Here is a 12,102-nt window from a genome sequence, read left to right as displayed (position 1 = left end):
CTTGCAGCAAGAATATCTTTCTTTTGTTAAAAAAAAAAAAAAAAGCCTTTTCATATGTAGAAAAAAGTAGATGTAGGCTGCTGGCACAGAAGGATTCCTGTGCAATTTGGTATATAAACAGTTGCTTTAACTACTTGCTCCTTTCCACCTCACCAATTAAGAGCTTAAATAAACCTAGAAAGTGAATCCCTGCTGCGAGGCAGACATACACAGACAAAAGATTAAGAAAAATAATGAACAGAATAGACCAAGTATTTTTAACAAAGGATTTTATGTGGAGATGTAAAAGGGAAGCAAAATGTGATGAAGGTAGCTGTGCATCAGTGGGAAGGTAAAAGTTTTATCTACTTAAGTTTTCACGATCTATCTTTGACCTGTTTGAGTCAGAAATATAACACGCTGTGACCTCCACAGTTTCCCAGGGGAGACTTCTGTACACCACAATTCCCCTACTGTTCTTGGCATAAGGGACTTCTCATGAGCAAAGATGTAAGCTTGTTCAGTGTAGTCAAAGACAATGTAAAATGATTTAATCCCATAGGAACTGTGCGGTTCCGTACATTGTCTGTGAAAAAAATCCAAGCATCTCCTTCACAAACGAAGAGCCATCCTGTGCAAGCAGGAACCAGGAGACTGTCGGTTATCTGTTATGGTGGGTTTTGTTTGTTTGTTTGTTTGTTTGTTTGTTTTTCCTATCTGTGGGATTGCATGGAGCAGATCTGTAACTCTTGGAAGGCCCCTTTGAGATGCATCTCAGAAGTGGTGTAGACACAGGTAGTTTTCAATAAGTATGAGCATCTATTTTTGACTTAGAGGCTGGGTTAACTCCACTGGGAGCTGGTGGCAGCATGCAATAAATAGGAAGAAAAACTCTTAGGGACTTAGAGCTCTTATAAAAATCAGTGGATCCCATAGGCTATTCAAGATACATGCACAATTTCAGACCATTTCCACCTCCCCGAATGCAGTGATTTTGAATCCTGCGCTTACAAGCCCTGCACTGTACAAGACAAAAACCTGAGCTCTAACATTTAAAATGTTTACACAGAAATATATGGAAAGATAAACAAGCTTTTAAACATGTATAAGTAAACCACTTAAATCTCTTTCTATTCACCTTAATTTCATTTAAAAACACCTAATGTGGATGAGAGTATACATACATTGGAAGTTTAGGTAATGTAACTAACTGACTTCAAATGCCACCTTTAGTCGCTTCAGGTGAATCTTTTTGTGTGAAAACAAGCCCTGAATTTTAACTAATACATGCAAGGTTGCCCTGTGAATCACTTGCCTGACTGCTGGAAAGCCTGAGAGCAGATGAAAATATGTTAAAATAAATGAGTTAAAAAGAATACCTACCTATTATTAGAAATAGTTAGGATGTACTCCTCATGGTATTCCAGATAAAAGTTTACCTTCACTGTATTGATGGTGTTCAAAGTCATTCTTGTGTTGTGTGTCATATATTATTTTTATAATGATATGCTTTTTAATATTATTTTCATTTTCTACCTAAAAAGTAATGCACTTAAATATCAGACAAGAATATTTTCAGAAAGCATGCACTGCTATTTAATTTTTCTTTTTGTATACCTCTAATGCAACATTTTCCAAGCAAATTTAATCTCTGATAAACTTACACAGAAATGGGAAAATTCACTGAAAATAGCAACGCTATTCAGCGTTGCATTAGAGTGTGGGGTTGAACAGAGTGACCTGCTGTGATCTCTAAACTCAGGGGAGTGGGAGTTCTTAAAAGGATGTGTAACCAAAGCCTGATCTGTGTTTAATTAACAGTTCCATAAGTCTGGGAACTTTCTGAAATATATTCTCATTTAGTTAATGCTTTGTATGGTAAAGACGTACATTTTAATGACAATGAGTGATAACAAAGCACTAATTTTAAAAAACATATGAACTAAACGAAATTAACATTGTTTTGCTCATAAATTACACATATTATTAGAAGTAGCCATACTGGGCTCATATTTAATATCTGGAATATTTTAAGAAAAAATTAGGTACATTCAAGTACCTTTTATCGTAAGAAAACAGAAAACCCGATTTTAAGTATTCCTTTTCATGTTATTCATGATTTTAATATGCCATAACACATTCTAGAGTTCCTCTTTTTTAAGTCTACCACATAGTCACATAGAAAAAAAAATCAGTTATGCATAGCAAAAATCAGTCTCTATTTTTTGGTGGCATACAGAACTATGCACCTCCTTTGTAGACCTGTGTCTTAGTCAATATTTCTGAGGGAGCTTTGTGATATCATTAAAACAATAGCAAAATTATAGAACTATTTCAAGTGTCTTTGCATTTTCTTCCATATTGATATTGCAGCTGGTAAACCACTAAACCAAGTGTGAGATATTTGCCAAAAAAAAGATGTGATCTCACTGCCGGTCTTAAAGATGGTTTCCAGCTGATGTTCTCAGCATTGCTGCCTTATACTAACAAAAGCAAAACAAACAAATGGAGATTAAAATAACAAAAGTCATTATTAAGAAGTCACATCTATAATTAAAATGATTTTAAAGTACTGCTATATTCCTATGATCAGGGACAAATTGTGAAAGGTAAGAAATATCTGTAAAGTTATAATATGAATCACGTACTAAATGCTACAATTTTTTGTTAGTTTATGGTTCAAATTGGAAGTGTCATTGTATGTGATAACCATACATAAAAATGGGCTAATTCTTGTTTTCCTGAATGCACCACGAGACTGTACTCTGTAACAAGTTATTCGATACGGCCTGGGCTCCAAGCTTGCCATTCTCACCCAAACCAAGAACTACAAGGCCTCAGCCGAGTTCCTTTAAATAGTTTCCTCTAGGTTTAGTGAACTTTTAATCAGATCCTTGGATCAGAACATTATGATAACTGTCACCACCTGCCTTCTCAAAAGAAATAGGATATTCGAAGTGAGTTTACATATGCACCAGTTTTCAGTGGGTCTGTACACAGTTTATGAACACTAAAGAGTTCAGATTGCAAATTCTAAGATCATTCCGAGGGTTCAGATGGTTAAAATTTATTTTTAATAGAGTAACCTCAAGGGATACCAACTAAGACATCTTTTTTTTTTTTTCTTTTCTCCTGCTTATTTTTGTTTTGTTTTTCATTTCCCCAAGTGTAAGATTATATTGTGGAAATTAAAGGGAAGCACTTTCCATGCATTATCCACTTGACAGTATTTGGTCTTTACTTTGTTTCAGCTGTTTCCCATCCTTATAGTGAAATGTTTCTTCTGTTTTGTTGTTGTTGTTGTTGTTTATTTGTTTTTTGTTTTTAAACTGCTTTTTTCCACAGCAACAAAGGCAGTGAAGAAGTATAAAAAAAGGGCAAGATCTAATTGCAACAAAACCCCAGAAGTATTATAAATTGTTAAAGAATTCCAAAAGCCTAAAAAACCCTCTCCTGCAGCTCCACAGACTAGCTTCTTATAAGAGCAATAGAATATGTTGACTTTGGTGGAAGTTTATTGAACATACTGATTGCTGCAAAGTTTGTCTCATTGCTAAAGGGGGAGGCAGACATATTTATAAGTTGTTTTTTTTTCAAGGGTGAAAATAAATAAATTCCATGAAGATGTAAAGAAAAATACTTCAACAAACATGCTACTAAAAAACTTATGTCTGACTGGGGATTTCAAAATGTCAAACTTCATGGAAGAATTACAAAATCATGCCATGAAATTTGCATCCTTTTAGGAGCAGTGAGAAGGATGCAACATATTTATGACTCAGGATATTTACTTCTCCCAGAGGACTTGCAGGTGCAGGGCACCCCAACAGTTCACTTGGAGGCACCGTGAGCACTTCTCCTGCTGCTCTTCATGCTCTGCTCTTCTTTAGCCTAGAAAGAGGCTGAGTTTGGAGCACTGGAAATTTTCCTGAATAAAAGATGCCTCATTTACGTTCCTTGCTGTGCCTCTTTAGGCACCATCTTAGCATTACAAAAAGCCTATATGGCAGTTTAAATCACAACATTTAACAGCATAGTGTCACCAAAATTTTATTTCATCTCTGTTTTGCCATACGTTTTAGGTTCACACTGCATGAAAAATGTTGTAATGTTAATGGCAGATACATATTGGTTAATAATTGGCACATAAGCATCCTTAAAAAATCCTTGTTGTGCATGAAATTTCGGTAAGATTGTCTTTACAGTAGGCTTTTGGTGAAAAAAAATAATTATGTGTATAAAAATGTGCAATACATAATTTGAATTTTAAGCACTGCCAAAGCGTAAAGGAGCGAAGCATGTTTTGGCCTGGGCAGTTACATGGAGAGTGACTAGTTCTGTTAAACAAGTCTGTAAGCAATCACTGAAGTAAGTTGGTAGTTGTATTAACAGTTTAAGTTCATCCAGAACAGAAATTCATAGTGTACCCTTGAGTAGAATAAAAGAATGTTTAACATCAATACATAATCATGTTTGCATTCATATGAATGAGTTTCATTGTTTCCATTAGCAGAAGCAGGAACAGACTGGGTATTTTAAATTCCTTTGATCAAAGTATATAAACAAGCCATGTTAAAATTACCCTGGGAGGTGAATCTAGTCAAAAGAAAATATGTAATGAAGAAAATTTTCTTCTTCTTTTGACTGTGAAGAGGATGTCTTCAGAAACATTCACAAGTTTTTTTGTGTTGTTTTGTTTCGTTTTTATAGTCTTCACAGAAATAATAAATATCTCCTGGGAAAGTTCCCATATAGTAAGTTATGTCCAAGATGGATATTAAGAGAAGTCCTGCTGCGGGTCACTGGGAGAAAAGGACGTTTAGATGACTTTTATCTCCCATGGATCTATTTTTAGAAGGGGGGTCACTTAAAATTATTTTATGAAGTTTTTTTTATTATCATCTGGATACTGTGAGCCTCATTCTGAACACAGCACAAAGAATATAGTAATGTTCTTTGATCAAACTTCTTCTTTCTCTATTCTGTATTTTCACATGATAAATTTTCTCCATGGCATATAGTCTTATTCTTAAAAGGCTAGTCTCTAGTCTTAAAATACACAAGATAATTGTAACTGATCACTCAAAATGCTATGAAAAGCAGGCAAACTTGAAAGATAAACCACACATCAGAAAATAGTGAAAAGATAGAAAACATGGCATTAATAATTATTTCAAGAAATCAGTCTGCTTCCTTAGGAAATGCTTTTACTTTGGGTATCAGGGAAGGCTGGACTGGACAAACTCTTCTGGTGTAGCGTGGCACTTAAATGTAGCTACTGGAACAAATGCATAGAAATTGTAACTATATTTTGTAGTCCCATTAGAAGGGCTACAGACATTTCTCATTTCAAGTGTATGTTTAAGCATATTAAAGATGTAAACTCATGGCCTGTACCCCTTTGTACCTTCATCTGCCCTGTTTTGCAGTAGTTATCTACAGTGCATGAGAAGAAAGCCAGTCAAGGCACTGGGGAAAAAAAGGGATTTGATGAGTTCATTCTGTAATATTCAATCAGAAGATGGAAAATTGCATCTTGTGTCCTTTTATTCATTTAATCCCTGTAAAATTCTGTTCCATACCCAGTGGAGTGTTTTGTTTGTGTTTTCTGTACAACCCTGGGGGAGTATCTATCCATCATCCAAACATGTACAATACATAACTTGAATAAACACAAGTTGAATTCACCAGAAGCTTTGCCAACAATACAATAAAATATCATGACACATCTTCAGATACACTTGCCGTTTCCTATGTGTTTTTCTCGTATGATTTACCTTCTGGGGAAAGTAATATGTGATAAACTTGTTGCAGGTGGTAATAAATTAGTAAATGCAGAACTGATTCAGAGCAGCCACGTCCGCCCATCGCTAGCACAGATGTTCTGCAAAAGATTTAGAGACTGCTCAGCCGGCATTCAGCCCCTGAGGTGAATTAGTTGCATGCTTGCAAGGAAAAATGGAAACAGTCCTTTTTTGCATGCAGTCCCATGATTATTTGCTTTTTCCTTCCTTCACACTCCTTCACAGAGCCTCTCCCAAGTACAGTATGTCCATGTGCTTAGGCTGAGCACAGTTTTTAATCTGCAACACAGTCTTGCTTCTGGTGCAAAATTATCTTACTTTAAAGCATCTTGTAGTATCTTTACTTGGACTTGTAATAATTTCAGTAAATGTACTCACTAGAAATGTACTCGTCAGAAAGTACTTATTTTTCTAAGAATTGTTACTAGATTAGAGCAGCACAACTTTTGTGGTCTGAAGGGCTGGTTGTTCTATCAGGTTATAATTATCCTGTCATAACTAGGATTATAGTTACAGGTAAGGATCACCAGACTGTTCTTATGCTTAACTCCCACTGCTCCTTTGCTTAAGGAGGACCTCTGTTAGTATAATTTTTGAGAATGGTGGCTATTTCAGAGTTGACGCAACACTGCCTTGTCAATCTTACTGATGTTTACTACATTATTCTTTTTCTTGGCACTGGCCTTTAATCTCAGAAATCTCATTTAGAATCCAAACAGACTGAGAAAGGTCTGTCTGGGCTCTCCTATGACAGCTGAAAAAGGTTAGATGTAATGTACTCAGATAGGTTCAGCAAAGCTGTCCCTCTCTAAATTCAAATAATTAATCTTTTCCAGATTGGCAGTAATTCAACAATGAGTACATAGAAGCTCAAGCTTTGATATTCATGTGGCTCTTCAGCACTTCAGGATAATATATTACTAGGTTAAGGCACATTGAAGATGAATATTTCAGTCCTTGCAGTGTCATTTCCCTCATGTTGTCCTATCTTTAAACTAAAAATATAATGGTGACAGATAATGCTTACAACTTGATGTTGAACTTGCCTCACGATGTCAGTGGCATTTCTATTAACAGCAGACAGCAACCTTGCTGATCAAATGAATAAAGGCTACATTGCCTGGCAGAAATGGTGAATAACCTAAAAACACACAGCCAGGGGAACCTGGCAGTAGTCACACCCACTGAGAATTTGGAGACCCCGTGAACGACTTTTTCATCTCTGTTCTCAGAGGGCACCATGCCACAGAGCAAAGTAAGCTCATACAGAGGCTAACCCTACTTTACTGCCTGCTGTAGCTACAAATTAAGGCCCCGATCCGCAGAGGTATATAGGTACTCTAAGTGCCTTCTACTTTAATTTCAGTTCTTAGACCTTCTTCGCTGGGTGTATTTGAGTAACTTTGTAGATGTGCACTAACTTCACTAAATGCAGGATCAATTCTAAAGTTACTGATTTATTTGTTATACATGATTTTAAAACACCTCCATAATTGCTGTGATCTAGCTTTGTATCTTTAATAACAGAAGCATCAAAACCAAGCAACCAACACAAAAAAAATTAAAAGTAATTGCATCACATCTTGGTCTCATGATGTAAAATATCCACAGCTCACCATAGATTTACAAAGGTACGAATAAATCCTGCAAATGCAAGTTTTGCTCTTGTAAGACCTCACAGCATAAATGCACATACAGCGACTGCTCAGCCTGCTGCTGGATTTATATTTTTTGATACTTCACAGCCAGGGAACCACAGCTCTAGAGCATCCCCAAAGAGTTACTGTTATGCTTGGAGTCAAAAACAAAGAAAAAGTATGCTTGTTGTGGGGACACAGAAACCTCTTCTAGGTCTCTAGGTCTGTATGTTCTCTGCTTCCCAGTACAACTCTGTATAGATGCAATCTGCAATGTTCTGCAATCTGTGCAGAACATTTATTTATTTATTTATTTATTTATTTTTGCAGTTCAGGTGCTATTCCCTTACACAACCGAGCAAGCTAACCATGTTAAACTCTGAGGGAGACAACTTCAGCTCACAGTTGAGCCAATTCACCATCAGCCACAGAAACAATTCTTTTCATACCTCAGTTTTTAGTAGCATTACATGCTGGGAGAGTCCACGAGGAGAGGTACTTATTGAGTTGTGTCCTGATGAATGTCACCTCTGCTTAGCAGGTGTCATCAGTGATGAAGGTACCTGGTACGTTACCTTCCACTGTGCACAGTGAACTGCTGGATGCTTCAATGGAAAAGGAGCCTGACTCCTCATTTAGCACCAGCTATAGGAATGTCCAGGATTCACACTTTCATCTGGATGAACACATGGACTATCTAACCTGTCTTTTAAAATGGTGAGTGACAGCAAATATATCACAGTCCTTGGATAACTGCCATTGCTGATAACAACACAGGTTTTATTTTGGTCCGAGCTGTTCTAGCTTTAACGTCAGCCCTCTGCATCTGTTCCCTCCTACTTGGTATTTGCCTGTAGCACACTGACAGCATCTACAGATGTGAGCTCATATTTGCAAGTATGAGACTCCTACCCATTTCCTCTAGCTTAATGCTTCCATACTCTGTCTGAAAAATGTTGTCATGAACCCCTTTCACTTTTATTCAAGCAATCCTATTCTCAAACAGGTGTAAAGCACCAACACCTTTTTCTATGCTGAAATGGTCTGTAAAGTCAAGGGGAGCCCAATTCTAAGCAAACCTCCAACTACATGATCACAATTGAGGTGACTACCAGTGGTGTGTCCTCACTATCAGAAAGCTGAGGAGATCAGCATCCAGTATAGGGAATTTTCTGAGGTGCAACCAACAGAGAGAAGCATCTCAAAAGCATCTGGCAGGGGCTTCCAGCTTCTGCTGAGGCACTGCTGTGCAGGCAGTAGGATTTGAGAGCCTTCGCACCCCACCCCCCCAAGAAGACGACTTTTTCATGTGCTGTAGGAGTGCAAACCAAGCTGCCCTGAGCACCAAAATGTCTTGCTGTCTGTGATATAGTATACTGATGCTAAAATTGCACATAATTTAATATGGCAGACAGCTTGTGATTCACAGCTGAACAGACCTACAAAGAATCATATTATTACGCACAGAGGAAACCATGTATGATATGAATGTGATCTGACACAACTGACAAAACCAGACAGTATGTATCAAGCTAATCATGCAGACAACAAATATGGGCAGCTTTCAGAGAACAGGTTTTTGATGTTTAGTTATTTTCCACAATAAGACATAAAAGCCTTTTTTTTCTGTTGTTTTGACCTTTTGCCCCTTCACTGAAAGTGATGGAAAAATCTTCTTTGATTTCATGGGTTGTTGGATCAGGCCCAGGGACCACAGTAGTGTAGCAATTTAAGTCTGAAGGGCACCATCAGAGTCGTGCAGAGGCAGAGGGTTAGGACAGTTGAAGAGATTCAGAACAGAGCTGAGATTCATAGGGAGAATCACCAATGTGAAGCTCGCCAGGACCTTCTCCCACTGAGTATACCTCTGTTTAGCAAGATCAATCACTCACTTCCACATCAACCAAATTTTTCCAAGATTAGGAAGATAGTAATAATAAATAATTAGCATTTACATCACACCTTTCATCTTCAAAGCATCTTACAAACATTCACTAATTAATCCTCAAAACAGCCTTGTGAGTTTGGAATTTTCATCCCACTTTTACAGCATTCATTAAGGACTCAAAATCTACAAAGTAAAAAAAAAAAAAAAAAAAAAAAAAGGGCAGCAAAGCCCAAGCTCCCTCATCCCTGACTATATGAGTGTTTACTGTCCACCAGTATGTGGGAAAATGTAGAAATGCACTGTGTCTTGGGAACATTTCTTTCCCAGTAATTATTGCATTCTCTGAAAGGTAAATACATATGTATCATAAGCTCATGAATGAAACATGGAGTAAAGTAAACCCTATTATTTTAGGAGTCTTTGTGATTGTAAAAAGTATTAAATACATGAATTCTGAAACAATTACACAATTATTTAATCTTTTACCAGTTACTCTGAGCATCAATTATGCTTTCCTATTACAGATCCCTGAAATATCAAGAGAACCTTTGCAAGTATCTATTAACTATCTATTTGTCAGATGAGTGCTGGGAACATAAATGCAGTGGTCCTAAGAGACTGTAAAGCAGCTGTGTTTCTCAAAGCAGCTAAAAGGACTCGTGAAATATTGCTTGCAGTATCTTTTATATCCAGTTTTACATTCATTCTGTGCAAGAAGAAGCTGCTAATGGGGAAAGGAGGAAATGTTAATGAATTCCATCCCTACCTCTTAATGCAGGTTACTTAGAAACAAATGCTATCTTCAAATCTTCTGGTTAGTATGCAGCATGGAGAACGAGTTATAGCAAAAGATAAAAAACTGCACAGAACTACAATGCTGGTGTCTCCCTGCTCCCTGTTGTGTGTAAATCGGAATAGATCAACTGAAGGAGATGGGGCTCAGCTGATTCATGTGAGGCAAAAATGCGGTGTGCCTTTGTGGTTTATAGACACCCTTTGTCTTAGAGAGTCTCTCCAATAAGCAGCTCTGCATTTTTCCAAATGAAAAAGAACGTGCTGAGAAACTGCTTAACAGAAAGCCAGTTTTGCTTTGCAGTTGTTTCTTAGATCTTCATTTTACCCGTGGTCAGAAGAGGAAAGCTAAACAGGTAGCTTCTTAAGAGATAGGATCGTGTACTTCTGCAGTATTCACACAAAGAAAATTACTACTACTTCAAGGTGAATATAGTTTCATTTAGCAGGTTACAAAGCTTTTCTTGCACTGAAACCTAAAAAGAAAACCTCATTCTTGGGAAACACATTGAAATAATGTTTTTACTTTGTATTCTGCTTCTACAGAGGTAGTTCATGAACTATTCAAGCTAGTGGTTTTCATATTAAAAATTGCTATAACGTATGGCTACAAAAATGAAATGTTATTCACTGAATAGCTGCATCAGCTCAGATTGTGTTGGAGGTGTCTGGGGCTGTGTTGGTAAGAGCTAGTTTCTGAGCTGAATGTTAACTATCTCCAGAAATATCTAATCCCTTTTGTCATCTGTCCTCTCTTGGAAGTTATAAAGCTTCATAAATCTGCTGAGTTCTGCAAGTGACTCCTCTCCCTGCTTCCTTGCCTATCTGCTTAGGTTCAAACCTGTAAATCTGGCTTCCCTGCTCTCTGACTTCACCCTTGGATCTGCCTGTTCCTTGCCTGTTGCCCACCTCCTGTGCTCTTCCCTCCTAAACTTAGGCCATCATTTACATAGGGAGTTTTTGCAGACTATATTTTTATACAGATTTGTTTTTGGAATCAATGTCATTCAGATCACTATATATGCCAGCTTCAAATGCTTACCCACTTCCTTTCCAATTCATTGCACATAGCACTGTTCTGGGCTTTTTCTGGTTTGATGTTGTATTTTGTTTTTGTTGCTGTCATTGTTTGTTGTTGTTGTTGTTGTTTTGGGGGGTGTTGTGTTTGTTTCTTGGAGCCAAGGGAGTGGCACAAATGAGTTCAGGAGACATTCTGGGTCATGTCATGTTACGCATTGCCAGAAGCTCATTAGAAGTTGCTGGAGCCCAGTCTGAGTGCCCAGTTAATGCTCCCCCATCCCGTATCCTATCAACGTGAGAATGCTATGCAGAATGTAAGGGACAAAGTTCCCCTATTACAGATCTTTCTTAGAAGCTCAGCTTCTTTTCAACATCAACACAGTTCATCTGTGGTGAGATATGGCATTAGACCACTGACCGCACATACATGTAGCACAGATAGCACTATATCCATACACATATGTTTATAGTCTGTACGTGTAGCATGCATACTAAGAGACGTATACACTCTGCTATTCTGAATTACAAAGACTTTACAAATGGATAACTGGACAGCAGAAAATTGCTAACTCAAATAGGAAGAGACGACAGGAAAGAAAGTTTGCTGGACTTCCTGGAACACATCTTGGCATATCCTACTGTATATTGTACCTATGGGAAAACAAGGGGATGCTTCACTGATGGAAAGAGGACAGAGATGGAGTCTTCCAAGGAAGTTTGAAAAACTTCATAGAATTTCAAAGAAAACTCTAGGAAATCACCCTAGCTATGGATGTCAAGTGTTAGGACAATTGTAATATTAATAAAATGCATATATTTGGTTATTATATATATATTAACATTAGCTTTGGTCCTAAGTAATGTTCACTATCATACTCGAACATACAGTAACAAAACAAAACCACGCACATTTTATCTGTAGGACAAACCCAGCATTAAACTCTGGACACTTTTAAACAAACTTTGGAACCATGTAAGCAAA

The sequence above is a fragment of the Anser brachyrhynchus genome, assembly GCF_964034855.1.
Source record: "Anser brachyrhynchus genome assembly, chromosome: 7".
Lineage (NCBI taxonomy): Eukaryota > Metazoa > Chordata > Aves > Anseriformes > Anatidae > Anser > Anser brachyrhynchus.
This window is presented reverse-complemented; position numbering follows the sequence as displayed.